The following is a 10471-nucleotide window of genomic DNA, read 5'->3' as shown; positions in this document are numbered from 1 at the left end:
AAGAAATCCAAAAGATGGGGGACTGGGAAAGGAGTCTGGAATGCCATCTCCTGAATACATACCAAAGTGTATCCACAACATCGTTCCAAGGGGCACTCAAATGATTTTTATTTATTCAGTTTGGAGCATGCTGTTTCCTTTTGTCTGTTTCCGGAAGTTGGTTGTGAGTAAGCTGGTAGGTGAGGGGGGGGGGGAATTGTATAGATATGGGTGAAAACATCCCTTTGATGCGGGTACTTGTGACTATTGCAGTTTGTTCTTCAGTCCTTTGCTGTGAAAGCTTTGACAGTTTAACAGTGAAAATGCAAACAAACCAGTCTCATTCACCAGCACGTAAGTGGTCACCAGCTCACATCCATCATTGCCTGGAGAAGCTGGGAGATAATTTGAAGTGGCCAAACACAAATTGGCCTGCGAGGCAAAGTAAATATTCTTTTGACCCTGCCATGTTTTTTTTCAGTATTACCTCATTATGCAGGGCAGAAGTGACCATTTAATGAGAGACAGTTTCTAGTTCTTTGTGTTACCACCACCATTATGATTTAATAATTTCATCCTCACCATGATTGCACCATTGCCTTGGGATTATTACAGGGGATACATTGCCCTGTAAAATCAAATCTTTTAATAATAGAACGTGTAGGATGAGTTGGCTTTTTTTATATACTTTTACAAAATGAAGAGAAAATCCTTCAGTTCTTACTTAGTTAAAACTTACAGGAAGATATGCTAGAATAATGACTGAGGCTTGGTCCTGTGAATGGTTGAGCTCTTCTCAAGAGATACCAAAAGCCGTTAGTTTATGGTTGCTCATTGTTCAGTAGAAGTGAGCCCTTCATAATGACTCCAGGATTTGCCCAGAGTTATTCAGGGTTGTGAATGGTAGCAGAAGGACTACAGGGAAAAAGAAAAGTTTGTGATGGTTATCTCCAAGTAGAGCCGAAAGCACCTTATTACTCATTATCCTCAAAACTGTATAGCTGTCTCCCAGTAATACTGTTGCTTGACAGTATTCTGTGGTAAATTTACATAAGAGAAACTTCAAAATCTTTCTTGAACGTATTGCTTGTCCCTTTTAGGTGCATTTTGAGTTTGATTGACTCAATTCTCAATACCCTGAGATCATGTATTTCCACTAACTGTACTAACGGGAGCAGAACTGAGCAACAACAAGATGTCCTGCTGCTGAAGTCTGTCAGCCAGTTCTCTTGGCATTAGCATATTTTGGGCCCTACATAAAGGGCATTATGGGCAGAGAATCCTCTTTTTTGTTCATCTTTTTTCAAGGGTAATTTTCCTAACTTCTGTGAACTTTATGCTAGGTGATTCTTCTGGGTTAAGTGTAACATATCAGAAGGATCCTCCTTTTCCTGAGAACTTGGAGATTTATTCACCCTCAGAATTGTTCCACGTTTCCTCTCTGAGTTGTGCATTCACTTGCTAATAAAAAAGAACGGAATTGGGATATCCTTTTCTGCCCATCTCAAGAGATAGTATTATGATGGGTATGATGACATTCAAAGCTAATAGCTCTAATCTACCCTGTATATTTTACTCTACCCCCTTATCATCTCCCCCTAAAGACTGTTCTTAGGAAAACTCTCTGTGGAAAGAAAACAAGGGGAATTTAAAATTGTGTTTCACCACTCTCTCTCCATCAGGGAAGAAAGCATTTTAAATACTAAGGGACAATTTTTTAGCAAGGCTGAATTCCAGCCTCCATTTCTACCTGCATTTTGGCATCTGCAGTGAGTCATGAACATCACTATTAGCAGTCACATGGTTATACTCATCACTCACATGAGTGTAAAACACAGAGGTGCCTTTTTTGCAGGTTCTTGGAAAGCCAAGTCATTGAACATTACCCCTTAATTGTTATTCTCACTGGCTGTCATTCTTCCATCTTTCCTCAAAGCAAATATTTTAATGACATCTGTCCTCAGATTCTTTGCAGTAAGACTTACAGGACAGCAATGGATCTTGCAATCATAGCTCAGAAAAATGTTGAGCACTTCTCAGCAAAGCCCAAACAAATAATGAAACTAATTGATCAGTTTTGCAAGCTGTTAATCAGATGAGTTTTATCCATACAGCCAATAAGTACAGTTAAGTACATGAGTCAGGGTTTACATGAGCAGATCATAACTTGCATAAATTAGCAGACTATAAATCACCTAAATTAAAGGAAAAGCAGTTGCGCAGATTATGGTCAAATGAGGTAGAATGTCGGATACCACTAGAAATTAAATACAATTGTCAATCCATTTCTTGCTTCTGTTTTCCAAAACTGGCAAGCAAAAATGCCTTTCAAAGTCGTCCTACCTTGCCGTTAATCTGAATGTGGAAGTAGTGTTGATGCCAGTAAGAATTTCACTCTTTTCTAAGGTTATTTAAGATTCCAATTTAGTTTACAAGTATTTGAAACTAATGGAGTGAAAATACTACCCTTTTAACTAGAAGCCCCCATACAGATTTATTACAAGCAATTTGATTTCTTGTGTATTTCTTAAAATCCCTATTCCAGAAATGATGTTACATGAGAATCTCAGTGCTGATTAAAAACAAAGTTTCTAGTCCCTTTGATTGTAGGACGAAAGCTTAGAAACATGAAATCAAAATGTTCAAAAAACATCAGACAAACAAAAAGGAATCCACAATTTTTTAAAACTATCTCAAGGTTTTGGGGCCAGACTGATGACACAAGCTATTCAGAGTAAATAGCAGAGAAAAGATCAGTTGTACAAAAAAAAAATTAGACTGACTCAGGAAAGTTTCAGAGATGAAAGAACTCAAAATGCACTGATAAACTAGCAGTCTGCTCCAGCACTGAGAATAAACACTATACACATTGGCTGCTATTAAGATAGCTGCTGTTCCATAAAACTGCCCTCTATGAAATATAACAAGCAAAGAAACAGAATTTAAAACTGTTAGATTTAGCAGTCTATGATATTAGGTACCTGGAATTAGGCACCTAATTTGTATTTAGACACCCAAATAAGTGGCCTGACTTTCCAAGATGTTGACTTAAATGGGAGTTGTGGTTGCTCAATATTCTGAAAATCAGTCCACCTTTATTTAGGTGACTAAACATAGATTTAAGTGCCTAAATGTTAGGCAACCAACTCTCTAAAGGTTGGCCAGTGCTTTAAACAAAGAGTACATATACTAATATTTTTTTAAACTTTTTATATTAAAGTCATGGGATCTGCACAGATTCATTGCGGTGAATTACTAGTATGCCTCAGCCAAACACAAATTCAACAGACCTCATCTAGAGAAATCCACAGGCCTGATTCAGATCTCATACCAGTTCTATATTGTGTGACTTCATTTGTTTCTGTGATGTTGCTCCTGGTTTCCAAAAGCATGAGAGCAGAAATAGATCTTATAGAGGCAGCCGATCCTGTAAACTTGCTACCAGACATAAGACTCAATCCTGCAAAGACTTATGCACATGCTTTACTTATGTAAGCAGCCAGTGCCAAGTTGGTGCAGGATGAGAGACTACTCTGAGTAGCAGACATTACATTACTGTGATTTCTCACAGTAGTAAGTACTTGGATCACTGGGGTTTGTAGGATCTGGCCTTCTCACTCAGTTCAAGAAACCTGATCTTCTCAGTGTAGTCCATAGTCTTGTTTTTTGATGGTGCCATGTTTCTCTCACTTTTGCTCTGTGGTCTAGGTATATAGCAAATGGATCTTTTCATGAAGATCCTTCCTGTCAAACCAGATTGATCACTGCCATCTTTAGGCATTTGCCCTGAACAACATACACATTTAGATCTTACTCATTTCATCTGGAATCTCGATTAAGTTATATTTATAAAGATGTACACATGGTGTGCTGATGATTTTTGTTTACACTCTGCCAAAACATAGCTATTGTTAGAGACAGACCTCCATGGTCCAAAATCATTCTTGAGCAAAATGCTTGCTTCTTTAGAGGCAGGTGCCAGAGAAAAAAGAGCACTGATCAGAGGAGGAAACTTTTGTATCAGGAATCTGCTTAGTTAAGGCCACTGATCACAAGCAGAGCATGTCATTGTTAGTGATGTATTTTTATGCTATTGGACTCTAACTTGTATGTGTCATATTGACTTTTGCTGCATGCCTCATAAATTATAAAAATCAGTCTTATGGTTTTGAGACGTAGCCAGCATTTCTAAGGCTAAACCTTTTTCATTGACAGAATCAAATCAGCAACCAAGGTACATTCTTCTCTTTCTTACTGGGAGAGCACTTCAAAGTGTCCAACACTTGCCTTTTCACTGAGGTGTAGCAGGATCTAAGACAAGCTCTTAAACTGTCCTGTTAGCGTGACAATCTGGAAATGATTATCAGATGTTCCCTCTGAAGTTACTAAATATAATCCATATTTAGATTTTATACAGAGAAATTTTATTCTAGTGTAATAGTGATTTATTTTTCACTTAAAGAATCAAAACATTTGAGAGCACATTTTTACAACAGTGTAATTTTGCTTTAAAACTTACAAAAAAAAAAAAAAAAGGTTTGGCCTTATCACAAAGTTTTACCGTGTTGTATAAATGTTAGCAAAGAGTATGCATTTCTTGTGTGTATCCACTCGACTGATGACACCTTCAAAAAGCAATATTGTGCAGGTAATAAGTTGTTTGTGACCGTCCGTTGCACAGTTTACCTACTTTACAAGCTAACCCTATTTATGCACAAGACAATCAAATGTAAATCTGCATCAGCACCAGGGTGTAGATTAAATTCATGTAAATTACTGAGCACAATGTAAAACATTAAAAGACACTTTATTTAATGACACAGTTAATGTTGGTATAGAAATAGATAATATCAGGGCATGAACTAGCTGACACACTGTCATCTCTTTATCTTTTTTCATACTTCCTTAATACACTTCATTTTTAATCTGTTTATAAATACACCAAATTAGTCCTTGGTGATATATATAGAGTTTTTGTTTGTTTGTTTGTTTGTTTGTTTTAAAGAAGTAGTAGTTGGCTTGGAGATTTGGAGATTTTTTTGGAGGCTTTGTAGGAGGCCTTTTTTGTTTTGGGTTCTTTTTCCCTTCCTTCCTTTTTTGTATTTTTCCTTTTTTGTTTCATGCCCTGAGGGAAAGGCAAACATTACACAGTATAATAAAAGACAAAGTACTTTGAATGATGTATTTTTTTGAAAACAGTGTTAAGTGATATGCTAGATTGGTAATATTTTTTCAGCCTAAAGTATATTAAAAGAAAAAATTCTGTTATCACAAATGTTTTAAACTATCCGAGGAAAAAATTTGTATATTTGGGGGAAGAAAAATAATTTTTACATAGCTTTTGTATGCAGATATTAAATGTAATTATGAATATAGTAGGCATAGATAACTGTAAGCTTGAATTCTAAAAAGAAAAAGCTTATAACTGAATTGTGGTTTCAGACTCTTTCTTCCAGAATGTTTGGTCCAATTGGTGCATATTTGGAAGGTGCTGTGGAGTGCCACAGGGAGACAAGAAGGGCATAGGATAACTTGTTGGCCTGCTCCCAACCTGCTCACGTGCACTTCTCATATTACAGTATGTTTCTGCCTGTCTTCTCACTCTCTTCTTGTTCACATCAGTTTAACTTAATTTACTTCAGTGGTCTGACTCTGGATTTACTTCAGGCCCTCTCTACACCTTACAGGTATCACCCAACTCACTGGGTAATTGGACAATTACCTTGAGACAAGCTACATATGCAAAGTACCTATCATGCCATAAAAAGCTCTGACCCGTTATAAAGCTAGACCTAAAAAACTCTGGCTGGTATTGAGTTTTAATTTGCATGTGTAGCAGGGTCTCCTCTGTGGCGGAGAGCCTTGTCAGCTGGAGGAGTTCCCAGCCACAGGGATGCACCATGACCAGCTGGAGCTGGGAGTCCACCAGCAGGGGACTGCCCCAGCAGCTGCCAACTCTGAGTCCTGCAGCTGTGGATGGTGGGTCCCAACAGTGTGCCTCCTGGTGCTGCTGGGAGGGCTCCTAGCCCTGGGAGACCTCCATGCACCCCTGGGGCTGGGAGATCGCAGCAGCTGTCTCCCAGCTATGGGGTTGCACGGGGCAGCCCCACACCTAGCAGCCCTCAACTGAGGGGCTTCCAGCTGTGGGAGCTTCTTGCTGTTGCAGGATTGGGCTTCCCCTGCACTGGCAATAGGGTGCAATGGGATCTAATCCCACAATCATGCCTCCTCCTGTGCAGGTGCGACATGGTAGGAGGCACAATTGTGTGGATCACGCATTAGATCCCATGGCGCCTTTACCTGTACATGTCACTGAGAGCCGCTCTACATCAGTCACGTTTGCAAAAGAACAGCTTCTTATAAACCAGAGAAAAGGAGCATCAGATTCACTGCCTTCACACTGTCCTTTTTACACTCTTCCTTTTCCTTCATTTCCTCTCTGTCATCTGGAGGAGGTGGGGAACGGAGACGGAAGCTAGACCTGGAGCTTGTAGCCGAGACAGCTTCTTGGTTCTTTTCTAAGGTAATCTCTATCATAAGATATTGGTTCAAGAGTACTTTTCCCAGATCTTCTACCAGCCAAGACCTGGGCTCAGGTTAATGTTTGCATTTCTTCCCAACTGCTAATGCTGGACCCTTCAAATGAGGGGCTGACTTTCCTCTGCTTCTACTGACTGAGGCATACAAAAGGACCTTGTAGGGTCAGGTCTTTCACAGCCATTAGCAGCTCTACAGATGCACTTAATGGGTTCATTGCTGCTGCTGCTGCTGCTGTCCGTGGGAGTAGGATCTGGCCTAAAATCCTTAAAATTTTCAAACGGAGTTGCATACAGTAAAGTATCTAAATTTATTGTGACATGCCTAAAATGTGGCCAAGTGTGCCTCTGAGAGACACTCCCAGGGTGCTCTCACGCCTTCAAGGTGGCCCTTCTGCCCCAAACCCCTCCCTGCCATCTGCCGCTTGACCACTGAAAATCAGGCCAGATGCACAAGGTGCCATTGCCAGCTTCTTAGCACTGGAGGTTTGGCTAACTAGAAGAATTGCATTCTTGTCCAGTCATGCTCTCAGAAAAGATGGATTATTTCCCCCTTCTTTAGAAGAGGCTTGCCTATATTGTCAAATGCTCTGGAATCAAAATTATCACTGTCAAAAAAATGGGTTAAGAAGATAACTAACAAAACAATTTATTATGAAAAACAAGAACAAGCTTAAGAAATCAGTAACCATATGTTGAAATATAGACAGATATAAATAAACAAAGAAATATCAGAACAATAACCTGCCCTTATCCTGCACCCTAAATCTGAGCAGATTAAAAAGCAGCCCCTGCCTCTGATCTGTCCATCAGGGCCTCCTGCAATTTCTCTTGCCAGCTTGGTTTACTTAGCCCCTGGCTTCCCTGTATCAAGGAAGGCTAAGAATGATACCTTTCTACCAAGGCACAGCTTAAGTATAGTTTCTTATCAAGCCATTTACACATGTCCCCTTTTGGATTCTTGTACAGCAGGACTATGCTATGCACATAACTTCCTGCCCTCCCAAAGGTGTATGCATTTACCAGAGCAGAAATTCTTCCTGATCTAATTAAGACCAGGAGAATATTTGCATCTTTTCACACATGCAAAGCACTAATCCAATGTCCTTCCCCCAATAGTCTGAACAGCCAGGTGTTATTCTTATGGCCCCCTTCTTTTAAATTATAAATTCAACATTGTCTGGAAGGGTCTGTGCCTCAGGGCATGGCCACAAGCATGGGCAACTGGTGCCGCCTTAGTTTGGGGGGGCACATGCCCCCCCCGACCAGTCCTGCCAACTGACGAGGGAGTCCCCTGCAGGCAATCTTGTGACAGCTGATTGCTGTGGCCAATTGCTGCAGCCGCTTCTGGGAGCAAGCACCGGCCAATCACTGCAGCCACTCCCAGAAGCAGCCACAGCCACTCCTGTAAGTGGCTGCAGCGATCACAGTGATCAGCTGGCGCTTGCAAGGGGGGCACCAGTGCTCCCGCCTGCCACCCCTGCCCATCACCTAAGTGGCAAGCGCAGCCGGTCAGGGGGCGCACCAGCACTCTTGGGGTGCACATGCACCCCTTATGCATCACCACTGGCCACAAGGGAGATGAATAAACACTTTGTGTCAAGTACGAATTCTCAGCAATTACCTCTTCCAAGTGTGGATAGGTGAGGAACACTAAAGATTAATCACTACCCCACCAGTCTTGGCTAACATATAAAGATATATTAAAATTACATTTATATCAAATACTGCAATGCATATAACGGTAAGGACGGTAAGCGTTGGTGCTACCAATCTGTAGAGGATACATGTGCCATACGGGAGGTTTTTGTATCCAAAACCTCCCGTATCCAGCCCTCATTGCTCTCCTGCACCTGCTGGAGCAGATTTGTTCAAAGCAAAGATTGGACTTATAAGTCACGTATGTACTCACGTGACCTAGCCTCCACGCCCTCCCTTTGTTCTCTTCCCTTTCCCTTTTTCTCCTTTTCCTTCTTTCTCCTTTCCTCTTTTCTTCTTTCCTTTTTCTTCCCTTCTTTTCTCTCTTCTTCCATCCCCTCCCCCCGCTGGATGCAGTCGTCTTCGCCCAGGAAGGATGAACGTATAGGTATATATACATGTGCCATATCAGTAAAACAAACTCAAAGAAACAGGCATGACACCCCATGAACCATAGTGGGGTTTGTGATGCCTATATTTAGGCACCTGCAGAGGTGAGGTCAGTAGTACTAGAGACTAATCAGCACCTCATGGGATCAGGTCTGAAGTGAAGAAGGGTTACCAGCAGCCTCTGAATTCATTTGGTGCCTACCAATTTGGTTATAAGATCTAACAGAATTATTGTCAAAACGGAACAACCACTAGAGTAATGATACAGGTCTTTCTGTTGTGTTATTTCAAAAGTTTCAGCTGCTTTAATCTCCCTTTGTTTTAACTAGCAAAGTCTCTGCTTTTGAAAAAACAGAGAAGTTGGATCAAACTTAACAAGAAGAAACAGCAGCATGAGGGTCAAAATTATTCAGACTCTGTAAGTTTGTGTCTACATGTGACTATAATTCTATGCAGAAAAAGTAATGTAAAGAATATTAAAGTTGCAAATTCAAGGGCTTAAAGTGAAGTACCAGAATCAAGATAGTCTAGGTACTTTGCCCACTTCCTGCAAGTACATTATGAATTGTTTTTTCTATTATGGCCACATCCTCTTTTTCCATTAACTCAGTGGGTGGGTATACAACCCTTTGCAAAATTAGGCCTCGTATTCAGGTTTTTAAACATGGAGTTGGAGCTTAACTTTGAGCACTAATATTTATAACTCAGCCATTTATGTATTTATTTAGGATGGGGGGGTTTGTGGTATACACTATGGCAAACTACAGTGCTCTTATTTCACAATGAGGTAATCTTCAATGCTGACTTTCACTAAAATAACTAAACAGGATTCAGTACAACCAATTTATTATTTTTATTGCATGTTCTGAGTAGACAAACTCAGTATATCTAATGCTCTGTTTCTTCTAATACTCTGTTCTTTCTAGTAATAGCCAAGGGTTCTATTATTGTTTTCCTATCATGAGAAGCAACACAGAGTTTATTCTGTTAGCACTAAAAGGTAACTGAATTTTATAGGAATATTAGGATAATGAAAGTGATTAAGTGTCTCTTGTATATTTGGCATTTTTTCATTACTTTCTAACTTCAACAATTCAGTAAACAATTTTTTTTAGCAAAAGGTTGAAAGCAGATTCCTTTTTAGGACAGATCACAGCGCGGCTCTGTCTTCTACTTTATCACCTCTGTCTTAGGAGAGTGTTTGCCCTATAGTTATTGATTCAAGCTGCCTTAATAGAAGCATTCACACAAGAAAAAAATTGCTAGAAATAAGATTATCATTTGCCAGGATCAAAGAGCACTTCTTGAATACAGGCAAAATATAGCAAATCAATTATATAACCTGCTGACTCACTTGGTATATTCACATTGCATTCGTTTTATTAGAGCAGTGCCCAACTGCGGACCCTGGTTAAGATGTTCTAAAATAAAATAAATCCCAGTCTAATTGTTTCTGGCTGGAACTTTGCATATACAACCTATCAATCTATGTGCCAATTATTATTATTATAATGTTGATGAAGATTAGTTTTAATGAGCTCAATTTGAAAGTCAGAGAATAATGTAAATATAATAATTTTGAGTGGTTTTAGCAAAATTGAGGTACTTTAAAAAATAATGCTGCTTTGGAGAATTTTTTTACACATCTCAGCTGGAATGGAGACTCAGGGTTACATTCTGCCATCTTTACTCTTACCAAGTAGCATCTTACTTCATGACCATGAGCCCCATTATAACTACTGTTCATTGTGAGTGAGGGTGAGAGAATCTGCTTCTAAAAGCCTCCCTCTTCCCTCAAGATGCTGAATAATAGCTCCTTTGAGATGGTAAGCAGAGATGTAACTAGGTCTGTGCCCTAGGTGGCAGTG

This window comes from Gavialis gangeticus, unplaced genomic scaffold (assembly GCF_001723915.1).
Source record: "Gavialis gangeticus isolate Ggan-Ray unplaced genomic scaffold, GavGan_comp1, whole genome shotgun sequence".
Classification (NCBI taxonomy): Eukaryota; Metazoa; Chordata; order Crocodylia; family Gavialidae; genus Gavialis; species Gavialis gangeticus.
This window is presented reverse-complemented; position numbering follows the sequence as displayed.